Below are 19,797 nucleotides of genomic sequence, written 5' to 3'. Positions count from 1 at the left end.
GTTATTGTAAGGTGTGTGTGTGTGTGTGTGTATGTGTGTATGTTATTTGAAGGTGTGTGTGTGTGTGTGTGTATGTGTGTGTGTTATTTGAAGGTGTGTTAGTGTGAGGTGTGTTTCTTAGTGTGTGAGATATTGTGAGATGTGTTAGTGTGTGTGTGTTATTCTGAAGTATGTTTCTAAGTGTGTGTGTTATTGTGAGGTGTGTGTGTCTGTCTGTGTATATGTGTATGTGTGTTAGTGTGTATTAAGTGTGCTTGTGTGTGTATCTGTGTGTATGCGTGTGTAAATGAGTAGAGAGAATTCCAAGGTTAAGAGTAAAACGTGTGTATTATTGTGTGTGTGTATTATTGTGTGTGTGTATTATTGTGCGTGTGTGTGTGTGTGTATTATTGTGTGTGTGTATTATTGTGCGTGTGTGTAAGTGTGTGTGTGTGTGTGTATTAGCAGACTGATTGAAGGCTGACTGACTCATGCAGGTAAATGGAACGACAGTGGTGTGAAGATGAGCTCTCTCTCTCTCTCTCTCTCTCTCTATATATATATATATATATATATATGTATATATATATATATATCACTTCAGTTTCTGAATCAGTTTCTCTGATTTTGCTATTTATAGGTTTATGTTTGAGTAAAACGAACATTGTTGTTTTATTCTATAAACTACAGACAACATTTCTCCCAAATTCCAAATAAAAATATTCTCATTTAGAGCATTTATTTACAGAAAATGAGAAATGGCTGAAATAACAAAAAAAGATGCAGAGCTTTCAGACCTCAAATAATGCAAAGAAAACAAGTTCATATTCATAAAGTTTTAAGAGTTCAGAAATAATCAATATTTGGTGGAATAATCCTGGTGGTTTTTAATCACAGTTTTTTTTTCATGCATCTTGGCATCATGTTCTCCTCCACCAGTCTTACACACTGCTTTTGGATAACTTTATGCTGCTTTACTCCTGGTGCAAAAATTCAAGCAGTTCAGTTTGGTGGTTTGATGGTTTGTGATCATCCATCTTTTTTTTATTATATTTCAGAGGTTTTCAATTTGGTAAAATATATATATATATATTTATATTGATATGATGCCTGTTTTCCTGCCCCTGGTCCAGACCCCATTCTGTTTAAATCTTATAAAACTGTGTATGAGGACAGAATGACTCTGCATTAGCTAAATAAAGAAATAAGCAGAAAAAGATCCAGGCCTGCAGCTTTTGCCATCTGTTCAGGACAAACGATGCAGCACGCACTCGCTTCACCCACCTTCATCACTCACAGCTCCTCCACCAGCTCCTCCACCAGCTCCTCCACCACACCCCAACAGCCCTGAACCTCCCAAATACCAAACAGCTCCTGCATCTCGCCAGCTGTACAGAGCATGACCTCAATATGTCTAACTGTGGACATGTAACGAGGAGACGAGGCCTCGGGACATAGCTGCCATTACCTGATACGTAATGAGAGGGATTATCCAGCAAAAACAGGTTTATTTATTACCATAATCTGTTTCTTTAACATTAAACTAGCTGTTTCTGATGCAGCGCCTTTAAAACTGATTTAAAACATTGGTCATAAATAAAGTAGTTGCTCCCAGAAAGACTAGTTGGCTATTTGTGCCACACTGTTATTAACTTACTATATTCTGTGAAAAGTCCCACTTTTGTCTTGGTGGAGATGAAATATAATGAAATATATGGCCCTTATTTTAGTAAGCTATAAGCGAGTTGTTAACCGTGCACCGTGCAGCTTGATTAAGGGCGTGGCAGTGTGTCTTTGCTATCGTAGCGACGGGAAAAGTACACCTTGAGCGGAATCGAAACGTGCAAAGGGTGAAATAGTTGTAATAAATGTTTTTCACACTGTTAAGTTCCGACCTCACAATCTGATTGGTTGAGAAGTGTTTTAGCCCTGCTGATATATGTGATAACATCACGGCCTTCTCACACTAAACGTGTGTCACTCCGCCGACATGTTGCCGAGTAACGGCATATACACACAAGACACCAGTGGCAGCGTTAGCTTAGCACAGTTAGCTAGCGCTCAACCAAGGCATGCAGCCCACAGCGCTGGCTCGTCTTTCGTTACAGTTGTTGTGGAACTACTTTTTGGTGGAAGGCACAGTCCATATTAAAGCACATTCAAACTGAATTTCTTAAAGTTCTTTGATTTATTTTCTTTATTCATTTTGTAAAAAGAAAAACTGTTGTATAAAAGCAATAGAACACTCGAGGTTGTGTGTTATCACAAATAACTCGCCTTCGTCTCGTGCCTACGACCAAACCACAGCCGTGATGTTATTCGTGATAACACACTCCCTCTCGTGTTCTATTGCTTAAGTAGCCTGCTGCTAACTCCAGCTAGCACTGCTGGAGCAGCATTAGCATTATCCGCTAAATGCAACTAGCTCTTTCTTTGTTCAGAGGTGAGTATATTGGACTGTATCCTGTGCATTTAACAGGTTAATACATGCTATGTGGGATGAACCGCTAGCTAATATTACCCTGGCTTACCAGAACAGTGTAGCGCTAAACATGCTCCAGCCTTAGTGGTGGAGAAATTTGGGAATCTAAGCTTACTGTAAATAAATGGAGGAGCTTTACTGACCCAAATAAACAGTTTTCAGGAGAGAAATATGTGTAGATTAACATCCAGCTCTCGTTTAACTTAAAAAAAGTATTTTTTTTTTTTGAGAATTACAGTTTTGCTTACTTAACTTATCTTTACATTGCCTCTAAGAGTAAGGTAGGTATGCCCTGTGCAAAACCTCCTGTCTGGTTTAAACAGCAGCAGAGCTTCTGAATATATCTACACTGATGGGCGTGGTGTTCTGGAAATGAGGTGTGTTCAGGTACATTTCTGGAGTTTTTTCTTGTTTATCTTGGTAAGAGAAAACACAGGAGCTCCACTGACTGAATACAACCTAGACAGAAAACCGTCAACAGTCAGACGTTCATCGCTATCTTGGCAGTGAGTGAATTGTACTTAGAGCACACAGCAGCACAAACCCAAGTTTTACATCCACAATAAACAGAATGAACGAGCAGCTTAGTTTGTTGGACACGCCCAGGTAGCTGCACCGTTAAAATAGCAATCTGCCAAAGTCACCTGATGAGCAAGTGTCTCTCTGATTGGTTTATTTCACGTTACGCCCAAAATTAACCACACCCATGATTAATTAGGATAATTAGTACATGTCTTTTGTGTTGCGTTTCGAGTTTCGCAAGGTGTACTTTTCCTGACATTACGATAGCAAAGACACACTGACACACTACCCTAAATCAAACTCGCCTAAAGATCGCTAAAATAGGGTCCACAGTATTGTATCACTTTTATATGTCCGTTTTAAATAGAAAATGTTATTCTCTCATGGCAGATAATTTCTGTCCACTCGTTTCTCTCTCTGAGGAATATAATATGTCCATAATTAATATGAAATAAGTGGACATTTCCGACACCACTCCTCTCTGAGTGACAATCAGCTGATTTCAGCCCACAGTTTGCTCAACCGCAATTACCCAGCATCCCGCAGAGAAACCATCAGAAGATATAAAAGTTTACACAATAATATATTCAGCCCCCCGCCGTGTTCCTGCACTCTGAGGAGAAAATGATATGATACTTATTTATGTAATAGAACATATTATACCTGTTTTGTAACATGAAAGAGTTAAGAATAGAACAAATCAATCAATCAATCGACCTTAGAAAAATCAGAGCACTTAAAAATGATGAGTTTCTTTGATTTTACCAAATTGAAAACCTCTGGAATATAATCAAGAGGAAGATGGATGATCACAAACCATCAAACCACCAAACTGAACTGCTTGAATGTTTGCACCAGGAGTAAAGCAGCATAAAGTTATCCAAAAGCAGTGTGTAAGACTGGTGGAGGAGAACATGATGCCAAGATGCATGAAAAAAAACTGTGATTAAAAACCAACCAGGGTTATTCCACCAAATATTGATTATTTCTGAACTCTTAAAACTTTATGAATATGAACTTGTTTTCTTTGCATTATTTGAGGTCTGAAAGCTCTGCACCTTTTTTTTGTTTGTTATTTCAGCCATTTCATATTTTCTACAAATAAATGCTATATTTATATATAGCTCTGGGTGGCAAGGGGGTTTTGACTTTTCTGGAGCCTACACTGAAAAAAAATGATGAGTAAAATTTAATTTAAAAAAGTTTAGCAACTTTCTGCATTTGCTTTTTTTAAGTAAATTCAATTTCAGATAAATTTAAGTAACTTCAACTCGGTTTCAAGACTTAAATGTTACACAGAGTAAATAAGCGAACTGAACTTCAGTCAATCCTTTCTTTTAGTAAACTTTACTTCATTTATTTTTACTGAATCAATCCTTTCTTTTAGTAAACTTTACTACATTTATTTTACTGAATCAATCCTTTCTTTTAGTAAACTTTACTTCATTTATTTTACTGAATCAATCCTTTCTTTTAGTAAACGTTACTTCATTTATTTTTACTGAATCAATCCTTTCTTTTAGTAAACTTTACTTCATTTATTTTACTGAATCAATCCTTTCTTTTAGTAAACTGTACTTCATTTATTTTTACTGATTCAATCCTTTCTTTTAGTAAACTTTACTTCATTTATTTTTACTAATCAATCCTTTCTTTTAGTAAACTTTACTTCATTTATTTTTACTGAATCAATCCTTTCTTTTAGTAAACTTTACTTCATTTATTTTACTGAATCAATCCTTTCTTTTAGTAAACTGTACTTCATTTATTTTTACTGATTCAATCCTTTCTTTTAGTAAACTTTACTTCATTTATTTTTACTGAATCAATCCTTTCTTTAGTAAACTGTACTTCATTTATTTTTACTGAATCAATCCTTTCTTTTAGTAAACTACTTCATTTATTTTTACTGATTCAATCCTTTATTTTAGTAAACTTTACTTCATTTATTTTACTGAATCAATCCTTTCTTTTAGTAAACTTTACTTCATTTATTTTTACTGAATCAATCCTTTCTTTAGTAAACTTTACTTCATTTATTTTTACTGAATCAATCCTTTCTTTTAGTAAACTACTTCATTTATTTTTACTGAATCAATCCTTTCTTTTAGTAAACTGTACTTCATTTATTTTTACTGATTCAATCCTTTCTTTTAGTAAACTTTACTTCATTTATTTTTACTGATTCAATCCTTTCTTTTAGTAAACTTTACTTCATTTATTTTTACTGAATCAATCCTTTCTTTTAGTAAACTTTACTACATTTATTTTACTGAATCAATCCTTTCTTTTAGTAAACTTTACTTCATTTATTTTACTGAATCAATCCTTTCTTTTAGTAAACGTTACTTCATTTATTTTTACTGAATCAATCCTTTCTTTTAGTAAACTTTACTTCATTTATTTTACTGAATCAATCCTTTCTTTTAGTAAACTGTACTTCATTTATTTTTACTGATTCAATCCTTTCTTTTAGTAAACTTTACTTCATTTATTTTTACTAATCAATCCTTTCTTTTAGTAAACTTTACTTCATTTATTTTTACTGAATCAATCCTTTCTTTTAGTAAACTTTACTTCATTTATTTTACTGAATCAATCCTTTCTTTTAGTAAACTGTACTTCATTTATTTTTACTGATTCAATCCTTTCTTTTAGTAAACTTTACTTCATTTATTTTTACTGAATCAATCCTTTCTTTAGTAAACTGTACTTCATTTATTTTTACTGAATCAATCCTTTCTTTTAGTAAACTACTTCATTTATTTTTACTGATTCAATCCTTTATTTTAGTAAACTTTACTTCATTTATTTTACTGAATCAATCCTTTCTTTTAGTAAACTTTACTTCATTTATTTTTACTGAATCAATCCTTTCTTTAGTAAACTTTACTTCATTTATTTTTACTGAATCAATCCTTTCTTTTAGTAAACTACTTCATTTATTTTTACTGAATCAATCCTTTCTTTTAGTAAACTGTACTTCATTTATTTTTACTGATTCAATCCTTTCTTTTAGTAAACTTTACTTCATTTATTTTTACTGATTCAATCCTTTCTTTTAGTAAACTTTACTTCATTTATTTTTACTAAATCAATCCTTTCTTTTATTAAACTTTACTTCATTTATTTTTACTGAATCAATCCTTTCTTTTAGTAAACTTTACTTCTGCACACAATATTACTCAAATAATTTGATACATCATACATTATAATAGTATAATTACTATACTAAAAAGAATGCCGTCCATGTCAAGTTTACTAAAAGAAAGGATTGACTGAAGTTTAGTTCACTTATTTACTCTGTGTAACATTTAAGTCTTGAAACTGAGTTGAAGTTACTTAAATTTATCTGAAATTGAATTTACTTAAAAAAAGCAAATGCAGAAAGTTGCAAAAGTTACTTAAAAAAAGCTTTTTTTAAAGTAAATTTTAAGCATCATTTTTTTCAGTGTGTGTTGAGTGTGTGTTAAGTGTTTGTATGCATGTGAATGTGAATACGTGTGAGTGTGTGTGTGTGTGTGTTTGCACCATTTCTGCCTTCCTGTCCACAACACCGTCTTTTCTGTTCTTTTTTTTTTAAATAAATTTTACTCATAATGTTTTTCAGTGTACAAGGGGCTGGAGACTACAGTTAAAAAGGTTTATAGAACCCCTGGTCTAAGAGAAACTATAGAAATATTAAGAAAATCTCATTTAAAAATGTTATTTTTCTCTTGGAGGACAGTCCTACTGAGGACACGTCCCCTACCTTCACCGAAGCCTGGGCTCTGGAGCATCATGTGATAAACACTGTGTATAGACGTGGTTGTGGTGTAGCTGCTGTTTTATACAGTATCTGGGTTAGGGTTTATATTCTGATCCTTTGTTCTTTTTTCACTCTGCGCTCAGTAATGAAATAGTAGTGAAGTAAAGCTAATCCAATTAGCGGTAAATCCTCACACTGCAGGGTTCTCCACTGAGGAACGCTCTCTTGTTTCAGTTCAGATGAAGCGCACTTCATGTCTGCTTAATCCTCCTCATTAGTCCACATCTCCTGAACATCTGAACCTTCCTCAGCTTCAGCTTCTCATTATCTCCAGCCCACTCCCTCACTCTTCCTCAGCCGGCACATATCAGGAGATAAACCTGGATGAAGATGGTATTAGTTCAGAGTTATTAGTGATAACCATCAACCCAATAAAGACAATATTAGTGTAGAAACACGTCGAAACACTGTTTAAAACTAAAAATATACTTACAAATATTTGTGGAAACCCTTTACTAATCATACGTGCATTCAGCGGATAGATTTCATTAATTTCTGCCACTTTTGAAGCTCCACAGTTGACTTACACAGTGATCTGTGGTACTCTAGAATGATTGAGCTCCATCCAATACTTTGAATGTTCTAGATAGATAGATAGATAGATAGATAGATAGATAGATAGATAGATAGATAGATGCAATTAAATTGGTTGTGATGCAATTAAATTGGTTACTGTTGCCACTTTTAAAGCTCCACAGTTGACTTACATGGTGATCTGTGATACTCTGCAATGATTGAGCTCCATCCAATACTTTGAATCTTCCAGATAGATAGATAGATAGATAGATAGATAGATAGATATATAGATATATAGATAGCGACTTATGCTAATGCTAATGCTGCTGTACCCAGCCTTAGTGCTGGAGAAGCTTCACTGAAAACGGACTTTAGCATAGTGGCTTTACTGCTCATAACTTAACTTATGGCATATAGTGGAGGCAAGAACACAGCGGTAAAAACAAACGATTGGCACTAGATTTGGAATGAAATGCACTAAACTGGTAAAGATATTGGCACACAAATACATTCTCTTCTGTTTCCTCTTAAATTAAAGATATAAAAAATAAATTATATCCTGTTTTTATTGGAGTAACTGTCTCTACTGTCCAGAGAAGACTTTCTAATGGATGTCGGAAAATTGCTGTATGAATTTGATTGTATTTTACCAATAAAAGAACTGTATTACTGCAGAGAGTCAGAGAAATTAAACTGAAGGTGTGTAATAGACGGTAGTTTAGACAGGTGAGGCCGGAGGGGTGTGTGTGTGTGTGTGTGTGTGTGTGTTACTGCAGTATAAAGGCGTTTGAAGTAATTCTCTGAAGAGAAAAGTAGTTTTAATTGATGGGTCTAATTAGGCGAGACAAGAGAAAAGAGAGAGATGAGCTGTTTGTTTAAATGTTGAGGGAAGAAGAACACGGCTTCATTTTACAGATACAACTTTTATTGATCATCATTACATCAAAGCATTCTCCAGCTAAAACAAACAAACAACAAAATACTGAGTTACAACTCATTTATACACAGTTACTAGAGTGTCCCATGACTTTTGGCATGTCCCATAGAAGCTAAAGGATGCTGCACTGATCTTTGGGATATGTGGGCGGAGTCTCCTGCATTAAATATATATTAATACTGTAAAACATTTCATGTAAAACTGTTACTATTGGCTAAGGATTTCTCTATCTCTGTTTCTCTCATTCTCTCCATCTCTCTCACTTCTTTCTTTCTCTTTCTCTCTACTAGTCTCTCTATCTCTCTACTAGTCTCTTTTTCTCTTTTTTCTCTCTACTAGTCTCTCTTTCTCTCTACTAGTCTCTCTATCTCTTTCTTTCTCTCTACTACTTTCTTTCTCTCTACTAGTCTCTCTATCTCTTTCTTTCTCTCTACTACTTTCTTTCTCTCTACTAGTCTCTATTTCCTTCTTTCTATCTACTAGTCTCTTTTTCTCTTTTGTTCTCTCTACTACTTTTTTTCTCTCTACTAGTCACTCTTTCTCTCTACTAGTCTCTTCTCTTTCTTTCTCTCTACTAGTCTCTATTTCTCTCTACTAGTCTCTTTTTTCTTTCTTTCTCTCTGCTAGTCTCCCTTTCTTTCTCTACTAGTCTCTTTTCTCTTTCTTTCTCTCTACTAGTCTCTCTTTCTCTCTACTAGTCTCTCTTTTTCTCTACTAGTCTCTTTTCTCTTCCTTTCTCTGTACTAGTCTCCCTTTCTCTTTATTTCTCTCTACCAGTCTCTCTTTCTCTCTACTAGTCTCTCTCTCTACTCATCTCTTTTCTCTTTCTTTCTCTCTACTAGTCTCTCTTTTTCTCTGCTAGTCTCTTTTCTCTTTCTTTCTCTCTACTAGTCTCCCTTTCTCTTTATTTCTCTCTACCAGTCTCTCTTTCTCTCTACTAGTCCCTCTCTCTACTCATCTCTTTTCTCTTTCTTTCTCTCTACTAGTCTCTCTTTCTCTTTATTTCTCTCTACCAGTCTCTCTTTCTCTCTACTAGTCTCTCTTTCTCTCTACTCGTCTCTTTTCTCTTTCTTTCTCTCTACTAGTCTCTCTTTCTCTCTACTAGTCTCCCTTTCTTTCTCTACTAGTCTGTTTTTCTCTTTCTTTCTCTTTATTTCTCTCTCTTCTTTTCTTTTTCTCCATTTCTTTGTCTCTGTCTCCCTATCTCTCTCTCTTTATGTATCTCTATTTTCCAAACAACTGTTCCTATGTACAAATTTAAGGTAGCAGTGGATTTAAGGTAGCCATAAATTTATGTCTTTACTTTTTAAGATTTACTTTTACCACTTTTACTAGCTAACTATATATATATATATATATATATATATATATATATATATATATATATATATATATATATATTTTTTTTTTAATATCATGTAAATCGAGTATTTCGCAGTCATGTGTAGCCTATTGAGGTTAAAACTGTAGAAAGTATTTACCTGTAAAGTTATTTACCTGTAAATAAAGCGCATCACTGTAGGGACGAGGCTTCTGTAATACTAAGAATCAGATGACCCTGCAGACTCTGGGTTTGGGAGCTACTCCTAAGTCCTCTTCCTCCGTCAGTAAAGCCGAGCGCTGCTTTAAAGTGGGGGAATTCAGAAAGTGTAGCTTTGCAGGGCTGAGCGGAGGCTAAAGGAGAAAGTACATCAGTTATAAACTCTACGGCTGGACTGACAGACAGAACTCAGACAGACAGCCGGGCTGAATCAAACATTTACTGCTGTATTATAGTTTTATACTCTTCTGCTCAGTGTTTGAAGTTCATGCTCAGGTTCTCTCAGGGTGTAAAAGAACACAGAACTCACGGCTGGGTTCACACTGCGGTTTAGACCTCACAGTTCTGTGTGATTGTAGAACAGTGGGGGAACCCAAACGCTAAAAACAGCTAAAATAACCATTAACCCCTTATAATGCATTGTTCCGTATACAGGCTGATAGGTGGTACAAAACCCCCTTTTTCTGCAGTAAAATAACTTATTTACTCTCTGAAATTTTGAGAAATCAACAGGAATCAACTCAAAATCTGCAGGTTTGAAATTAAAGCTGTAAAAACTAGACAAACATAATGAAACTAAAGGTTTGGAGGAGATGAACTGTTTGATTTGTATTCATGAAATGTATAATTTATAGATATGTTAAACACAGAGTGATCTATTTTAAGCATTTATTTATTTTACTGTTGATAATTATGGCTTACATACAGTGAAAACCCAAAAACCAGTAGTTTGACCAATTGGTAGTTTAGGCAGTGTGGGAAAAGTGCAGCGTTTACCTGAAAAATCTTACAGCACTTCATGCTTCCCTTTGATGACAATTTTTATGAATATGTGGATTTCATTTTCCAGCAGGATTCTTTTATATTAAACGGAAAACAGGTTGTGACGTTAAGAAATTGTCTCATGAGACAGCAACCAAAAATTTCTGTCAGAAATCCCTCCTCGCATCCGACTGCTCATTCACAGCTCATTTAAACAGTTAATCGGACATCACTGCACGACATATGAAGCACAATGAAGCTAAATTTTGCCGATCATGAAATTTAGTCACAATTCAAGGCTAAAAACTGGACATAAATCGTACAATGTACGCCTGACTTAACTGTAACAACAGAACATAAATAAGCAGCAGGTTAGAAATATAACTGATGGTAATCACAGCAGCCCTGTAACAGGTCATGAGCTTTAAAAATTATTTAAAGACGATTTCTTAATGTCACGACCTGTTTTCCATCTACACATGATACAAAAGAGGAAAACCAGTATTGTAGATTGTATACACTGTTACATACTGATACTGGATATTTAATAACCCAAAATATGAACAAAAAAATAATATAATGAATTATTTTAATGAATTAAAATGAAAAGGAGAAAAACAATAAACTAATATTACAACAATAAAAACAAATTCTTTTTCTAGTGGGTGTGGCTTACATTCAGGTGTCCTTAATAGCCTGGAAATTATGGTAAATGAAGAAATAAAGGAAAATATTGACAGGAAAAAAGAAAAAGTTGAATAATAAGGAAAAAAATCAAACAGTTAATAGGAAAAAATGGTAAAATAATGGATAAAGGAACAGCCTGATGAAGGCGCCTCCAGCAGGGACGTTTGAAACGGTCACAAATACAGAAACCTGTGACGGCTCTTAACACCTACGACTGAAAGGCGCTTCAGATGAAAAGCGAGGGAAAAGCTGATGGAGAGATGAAGAGGACGAGAGGAATGAGGAAGGTCAGGAGAGCCATCTGGGGTCACGCTGATATGTACGATCTTTCCTGAGAACCCTGAAACATCTCCCGAGAGCGGCGTAATCTGACAGATAAATGTCTCGGTTTTGAGATTGATGTGCTGCAATATCGCGGCTATCATATATATATATATATATATATATATATATAGAGTGTGTGTGTGTGTTGTTCCGTGTGTTTCATTGCAGCTGCAATATGTTGCACCTGCAGTGACTGCAGGTCTGATGACATTTCAGCAGCTGAAATAGAGGACGGTATTGTGACCCTGATGGTCCTGCAGTGAGCTCAGTACATTTCCAGTTCAATCTCAGGCTTGATTGCTTTCTAATCCCCTTCTATTCCCCTATTCCTCATCCTGTCCCGCATTCTCCACCAATGTTAGCGATTAGTGATTAGCGCAGAGGTTTTTTTTCCACTACGAATGCATTAAATGTAGGCATCGTTTATCTATTCTCTTTCAATTTGTAGAAAAAAAGGAGCACTCCAGTCAACAAAAAAAAATGAGAGTTTGTCTCAGACTGCCTTCATTGAGTTTGCAGCGCAGCATAAGGGACCAGAAGCGAATTATGAGTGAATTTTGTCCAGTAATATACAGTACTTCACATTTTCATTATACAGTGTATCACAAAAGTGAGTAAACCCCTCAAATTAATCTGTTCATGGGACAAAACTGACAAAATGACACTTTGACACAATGAAAAGTAGTTTGTGTACAGCTTCTATAACAGTGGTGTAAATATATTATTTTTCCCTCAGATTATATAACTCAATATACAGCCATTAATGTCTAAACCACCAGCAAAACTAAAGTACCCCCCTAGGTGTCCAAAATGAGCACTACTTGTAATTTTCCCTCCAAAACATCATGTGACTCGTTACTAGGTGTGACTAGCTCTCAGGTGTGCATTGGGAGCAGTAGTGTTCAATTTTGTAGTACAGCCCTTACACTCTCTCATACTGAAAGTCACTGAAAGTTCCAACATGGCACCTCACGGCAAAGAACTCTCTGAGGATCTTAAAATACAAGAAAAAGGTGGCCAACACCCTGAAATTGAGCTGCAGCACAGCGGCCAAGATCATGCAGCGTTTTAAAAGAGTGGGGTCCAATCAGAACAGAACTCGTGTTGGTCGTCCAAAGAAGCTGAGTGCACATGAAGCTCAGCGCTACGTACAAATGCTGTCTTTAAAAGATAGTCGCAGGAATGCTGCCAGCATTGCTGCAGAGATTGAAGAGGTGGTGGGGGCGCATAGGCATTTCCTATACACTGCACACTACATCAAATAGGTCTGCATGGCTGTCCCCAAAGAAGAAAGCCTCTTCTAAAGTCTGTACACAAAAAAGGCAAGTCAACAAAAGACATGATACTCTAGGGCCACCAGATCTGTTTTGGTTTCATTAAAAATAAACCTCCTGCCTGGCCACTTTATTAAAAACACCTGCCCTGTCTGTTGATTTAATTTGTGGCTTCTTGTCATAATGTTGCAAAACGCAGTGACGATTTTTTTTCTGGCCAATCAGAGCTTTGCATTTTAGTCACATTTTAGTCCCTACTTGGCTTAAATATTTAAGTATTTGAGTCAAGCATGGGTAGTGTAGATATCATGCAGTAAAAACAAGCGCCATATGGTTGTATGATGATGGGTGGAGCTACACATCATAGTGTACTGTAATACTGCAACCAGCACCGATGGGCAATAGATCTGTATTGGTTTCATTAAAAAAGATACCACACTTGTGTTTCTGCTTACTGGCCATTATATTAAAAACACTTGGCTTGGCTTGTTTTAATTTGTGCTTTTTTGTCGTAATGTTGAAAAACGTAGTGACGATTTATTTTCTGGCCAATCAGGGCTCTGCAAGGTTTGCGTTTTAGTCACGTTTTAGTCCCTACTTGGCTTAAGTTATTAAGAAACATGCAGTGAAAACAAGCACAATATAGTCATATGATGATGGGTGGAGCTACGCTGCATCGTGTAATACTGCAACCAGCCACCAGGGGCACTAGATCTTTGGTCCGTGGCTTTAGCGTGTTTTTTTGAGAGATGTTTCATTCAGGGTTGCTCGGTGCTGCTGTCTGGTTTCTACAGTCGTTTGTTTTTCCCCCCAATGACATTCATTAATGCTAATCTAGAAAACGATGATGGGCGGCTGAACGTTTTGTTGTTTTACGAAATGAAAACAGGCTGATCTGTTTTGATTGGCTGATGATGATGATGGTGATGATGATGGTGATGATTATGATGGGGCATGTTGTCTAGCGGTCTTCGCTAGCGTAGCTGTGGCGTGCTCGTGTCACTTTTGATAGGGCTTTTGATGTCTAGTGCAATCAGTCACACAGACAGCGAGCAAGACTGAATAAATGTTATTAGTATTCCGCGGACGCCGAGCGCGAGAGCAAGAGAAAAAGAGAGAGAGAGAGAGAGAGAGCGGCGAATGAAAAAGTCTGAAGGTGAAAAAAAAAGTCTGATTTCCAGTTGCCCTGGTTACCGGCTGGGCCTGGGCTTTCTGATTACCACGCTAGCGCTTCCTGTCAGCGTCTCATTACAACACAGCCACTACATGAAACCCAGCCAGACTTTTAATGAAGTGCGGACAGGGAGTCTTAGGAACGCTCCAATACCGAGCTTTCTCCACGCCGACGAGGAGAAGAAACAAGAAACAAGATCACGCTCTTTACCCAGAGAACGCCTCGCACACTCCACTCACAAACTTTAGCATCGTGTGCTAAATTAAATTGCGCTGTAAGGGTTTTTGATTTTATTCAGGGTTTTTTTTATTGACTATTTATGGTACATCCAGTACATTCACACTACTGGACACTATTCACACTTTGTCACACCTTAGCCTGTGTCTGTCTTCTGTTTTTGTCCTCTGTTCTTGTGTTTTGTTTACCCCTCACATTGCTTTGGTTTGGGAGGGGGTCATTTCGGGCAACTGATGAAATGGGCACTAATTACTTTATACTGTATCTCGTATTTTATATAGGGGAGAGTGGGGTGATTTGTGCCAGTTTTTACCTAAAGTGACTTTAAAGCAAGACCATTAGAGGTAATGCTTCCAACTAATATACATAAATATATTTTGTACATACATATATATATACGTACATATATTTCAGGATGTGGTGCATCCCTAAAAACAGTCAGTTTGGATCTGAAATATAGTATTAAAGAAATACAGCTTTTTGAAAAAAAGTGGTCTCGTTGAAGAGTATACATTGGGGTAAATTGTACCATTGATTACTGGAGTAAAACAGTATATTTTGATCTCAGGAACTGTATTGCTATATAAAAGCTAAAAGAAATTCCTACAAATACAAAATTACAAATTTAAGGTTTATTTAAAGTTACATTACAAGATCCAAGGTCAATTTGAGCACATCAAAAGGTCAGTTTTCTAAAACAAGCAAACCAATCACGTCCTAGCAAAGATTAAAGGTTAATTAGCATAATTAGCATATCTTTTAATTTGTCCCTTATTTAGCCATTGCAGTTTACATTCACATTTGCCTAAGTTGAAGCTGTACGCTTTAAATAAGTTCCCAATTTAGCTTCTCTGTGAACTATTTGCATTGTGGTAACTAAAAATGCACACTTAACTGTTTCCTCTCTGATCCAGCTGGCAGGGATATCAATGTCATTTCTTTCTAAAATTAAGAATGTCACATAGTTTTAGTGATAAAAAATAAGAATACAGTGTACAATTACAAAAAAAAGCATATGTTCATAAGTGGGAGTGAGTTGTACCCCAGGCCCTTTGGCACAAATCACCCCAACTACCCCATGATTTTGGAAAAAAGTGCATCATCCAGTAGTTCTGGGCGAACATCATGCTAGCTGTATAGACTCATAGTGTAGTTTACCGAAGCACTAAAACGTGTGAAATGCTTTAAAAAGGCAAAAAACTGTTTTTTTAACCTAAATGTGCTTATCTCTCATGCAATGAGGCTCTATTTTTTGCAGGATGAGTAAAATGGATGACTTTTTGGTACCACTTTGAAATAAGACTACCTTTATAAAGGGTTTATAAAGGGTTTACAATTGTAAATTCCTTAAAAATCATTAATAATCAGTTATAACACATACATAGAAAGAGCAACAATATAGATGGCTGTGGGTTCACTATTTAGCAAACATCAGGTCATTGTTGCCCTTTCTATGTATGTGTTATAACTGATTATTAATGATTTTAAGGCATTTACAACCTAATTAGTAACCATTAATAAACTAATTGTAAACCATTTATAAACCCTTTATAAAGGTAGTCTTATTTTAAAGTGATACCCTAATTTCCTCTGTGGTTCACTAGAAACAGAGGGGCACAACTTCCCCACTGGCACAAATCACCTCACTTCCCCCTATATATATATATATATATATATATATATATATATATATATATATATATATATATATATATATTTGGATTGCATGCTCATATGTGTGTGTTGTGATCATTTGCGTGTGTATCTTAGATTTCTCTGGCTCGGGTCCGTGTGTGAGGGGCAGATGGGCCGAACCGTGTTGAGTATTCTTACTTTAGACGCCCAATTGCCGAACAGATGGTTTAGTAGCACAACGTCGTTATAAAAGAAGCTTCTTTTTAAAAACCTTGTTTTTTTCCACATCCACATCTTGCATCTTCACTCTTAAAGTGAAGATGATTACCTGATTTATTTAAAATATACCTGAATTACACCTGGACACATCATCCAGCCTTAATCCATAATCCTTAAATGCACTCATCGTCAAAGAAATGCTCCTAAAAGAAAGGTTTAAATAGCAATGCTATTTATTGTTAGCAGGAAAAATAAAATGATTTATTGAGCTACAGGTACAGAAGCAGTGTATAATGCATGTCTCAGCATTTAGAGAGTTGTAGAGGTTCCTAATGTTCCTCCTGTGATAATCCAGTTTGTGATAATTTCAATAATCAGGGATAGATCCAGATTATGAAGGAGCACACAAGGAATCATTTAGTAACTTAAAAGTGTCCTGATGAGTGCCAGTTTCATCATCATAAGGTTTTTGATGGTGTTTGAGGTGACTACACTTGAGAATACTTTCAAAGTTCTTGAAATTCAATGTAGTTGAGTTTTTCTTTCTTTACATAATCTGGATTCGAACATTACTCAAATATTCACTATTCACTGTATACCTGTAACTCTACCTCTTCACTACTTTACTTTAACTGATGCTCTCAAACACTTTATTAAGAGACAAGAAATTCAAGTAATTAACTCTTGATGAGTTCAGCACAGCTGTTAACTGAAAGCCTGAATTACCTGTCAGGTACCAAGAGTTTTTAGTGAACTGGGAAAATCTGCGTTTAGCTACAGAGAGAGAGAGAGAGCACTAGTGAGCTGGAATTATTCACTACAGGAAACGTTTAAGCTCAGCTCACTGGGATCAGAGAATAATTTTTAACTTTTAGTTTTTAATCACCATCAGAAAGCCTGTGATTTTCTAAAATTATTTTATTAATTTAATTTATTTTAATTAATTTATTATTACTTTAATTTTTCTATTCTAATGTTTTATATTTTTATTCTTGTTCTTAGTTCTATTAATAATTTTATCATTCTTAAAATTTACTTTCCTTTCACAATTATCTTTTTACTTATTTTATATTTTATAATTTCTTTACTTTTCATGTGTCAATTTGTTTTTTTATGGTATTTTAGAATGTTCTGTTTTACAGATATATGTGATATATATATATATATATATATATATATATATATATATATATATATATATATATATATATAATATATATCATTTAATATATAGGTTTGTCTGGTGTGCATCTGTTTAAGATTATTAGAACCTAACAAGTATAAAAAAAAACAATGCAAAAAACTATTTCCACATATATGAATCATAGTTTATTTTAACATTTAACAATAATTCCATCTTTCTAAAGAAAGGAATTAAACTAGTTTCAAAATAAAATCTGATGAGGATTTTTACCTGGCCCACGTTCACATCTCAACTGGCTGTAGAAACTTTTCTCTGGGATTCCTGCCATCTTGTTTACAATCAGTTGAGTGTAATGTGATCTTGTGACCACTAGGTGGTACCGGCAGTGCCTCCATATCAGACCAAAGGGTCAGCGTTTAACAAGAAGAAGTATCATGGTGCAGAGAAGCAGAAATGTAGTGTCAACATATGAGGACGCAGGGTCTCAAGAGGATATATATATATATATATATATATATAAATAACATTGTAAATGAGAGTCACCATCAATGTTTTTTTTTCCTCTAGTAAAAATAAAGGTTGATTGATTAATTTATTGATTGATACTATTAAGTATTGTTCTGAGAGCAAGGCTTGAGGTCAAGATGCATCAAATATATTTTAAGCAATAGAACACGAGAGGGAGTGTGTTATCACGAATAACATCACATGTTTTCATGTTATTCGTGATAACACAAGACCTCGAGTGTTCTATTGCTTTTATACAACAGTTTATTTTTACAAAATGAATAAAGAAAATAAATCAAAGAACTTTAAGAAATTCAGTTTGAATATCGTCGCTGTCCAATGAAAAACACTTATCTCCAAAACAGCAACTTTACAGGAGAGAGAAAAAACTTTTCAACTTTTAATGGAAGTCAATGTAAAAAGAGTTTATTTCAGGTCATTTTGAAGAGTTTCTATTGGTCCGTTCATCAAGAAATTTTGGTACAGTGTAAGAGACAGTTTGTCTGTTCAAATTATGTTGTAAACTAAAAATCGACAAAAATGGAGATAAGTGTTTTTCATTGGACAGCGACGATATTCAAACTGAATTTCTTAAAGTTCTTTGATTTATTTTCTTTATTCATTTCTTAGCGGGTGTCCTGTGTGTATGAATACGCCGTTACTCGGCAACGCGTCGGCGGAGTGATACAAGTTTAGTGTGAGAAGGCCGTGATGTTATCACAAATATCAGCAGGGCTAGAACACTTCTCAACCAATCAGATTGTGAGGTCAGAACTGACTGTTGTATAATGAAATATAAAGCATAACAATTGGTGTTTCTCTGAAAATTTGTACATTTTCGCTATAATAAGAAGCTAGATGTTTTTTTTTTAAATGAGTGTAAAAATGGAGATTGTGATATGTGTAATGTGGTGGTGTGTAATCTCAACGGCTGCAGGTCTTTTGTTCTACAGATGATCTGTATTTCAGGCTGAGAGTGTGTGTGAGCTGAGTCACGCTCTGACTGAAGTGTGTGTTGGTAATTGGAAGAGAGAAAGCTTGAAATTGAAGTCACCCAGGAGAAAAAGCTGCCGTCTCCAGACCGGCCCCATTCAACGATCTCAGCCTGCCGTAATTATCTCACGTCCAACAGTCAAAACAAACCCAGAGATATACCGTGAATTATCTCCCACCTCAACTCACCGGCCACTTTAATGGAAACACCTACCTTGGGCTAGTAATACAAATACAAATGTGGCCAGAGAATTAATTAAGAAAAAAGAAGGTCATTCAATTAGAAAAGAAGAATTTCAAGAACTTCAAAAGTTCTTGAAAGTTTAATCGTCACAAAGACTATCAAAAAGAGTTTAATGATGAAACTGGCACTCATCAGGGCTGCCCTTGGAGAGAAAGAGCAAGATTTCACAGGAGTATAAATAATTCCATATGTTTTTCTTTATACAGTAGTTTGGATGATTTGTATTAATCTACAATGCACAACACATTTTTTACCGTATTTTTCGAACTATAAGGCGTTGATTTTCCAAAAATCGATAGTCCGCCTTATGTATGAATTTGCAATATTGTTTTCATGTGGTTGCTGTGGGATTACTCGTTGGGTATCCTTTGTTTTTAGATGGTGGCTCTGGTGTTTTGCTGTGTGGTAGCTGTGGTACCTCAGATGGTTGCTATATTTTTGCTATGTGGTTGCTGTGCGATTACATGTTGGGCATCCTATGTATTTTAGGTGGTGGCTCTGGTGTTGCTATGTGATTGCTGTGGGATAACATGCTGGGTATCCTATGTATTTTGGGTGTTGGCTCTGGTCTTGCTAGGTGGTTGCTATATTGTTACTATGCATTTTAGGTGGTGGCTCTGGTGTTGCTAGGTGGTTGCTGTGGTACCTCAGATGGTTGCTATATTTTTGCTACGTGGTTGCTGTGCGATTACATGTTGGGTATCCTATGTATTTTAGGTGGTGGCTCTGGTGTTGCTAGGTGGTTACGGTAGTACCTCAATTGGTTGCTATATTGTTACTATGTATTTTAGGTGGTTGGTGTGGTGCCTCAGA

Source organism: Astyanax mexicanus, chromosome 14 (assembly GCF_023375975.1).
Source record: "Astyanax mexicanus isolate ESR-SI-001 chromosome 14, AstMex3_surface, whole genome shotgun sequence".
NCBI lineage: Eukaryota > Metazoa > Chordata > Actinopteri > Characiformes > Acestrorhamphidae > Astyanax > Astyanax mexicanus.
The sequence above is the reverse complement of the archived record's forward strand: the minus strand, read 5'-3'. Positions refer to the sequence as shown.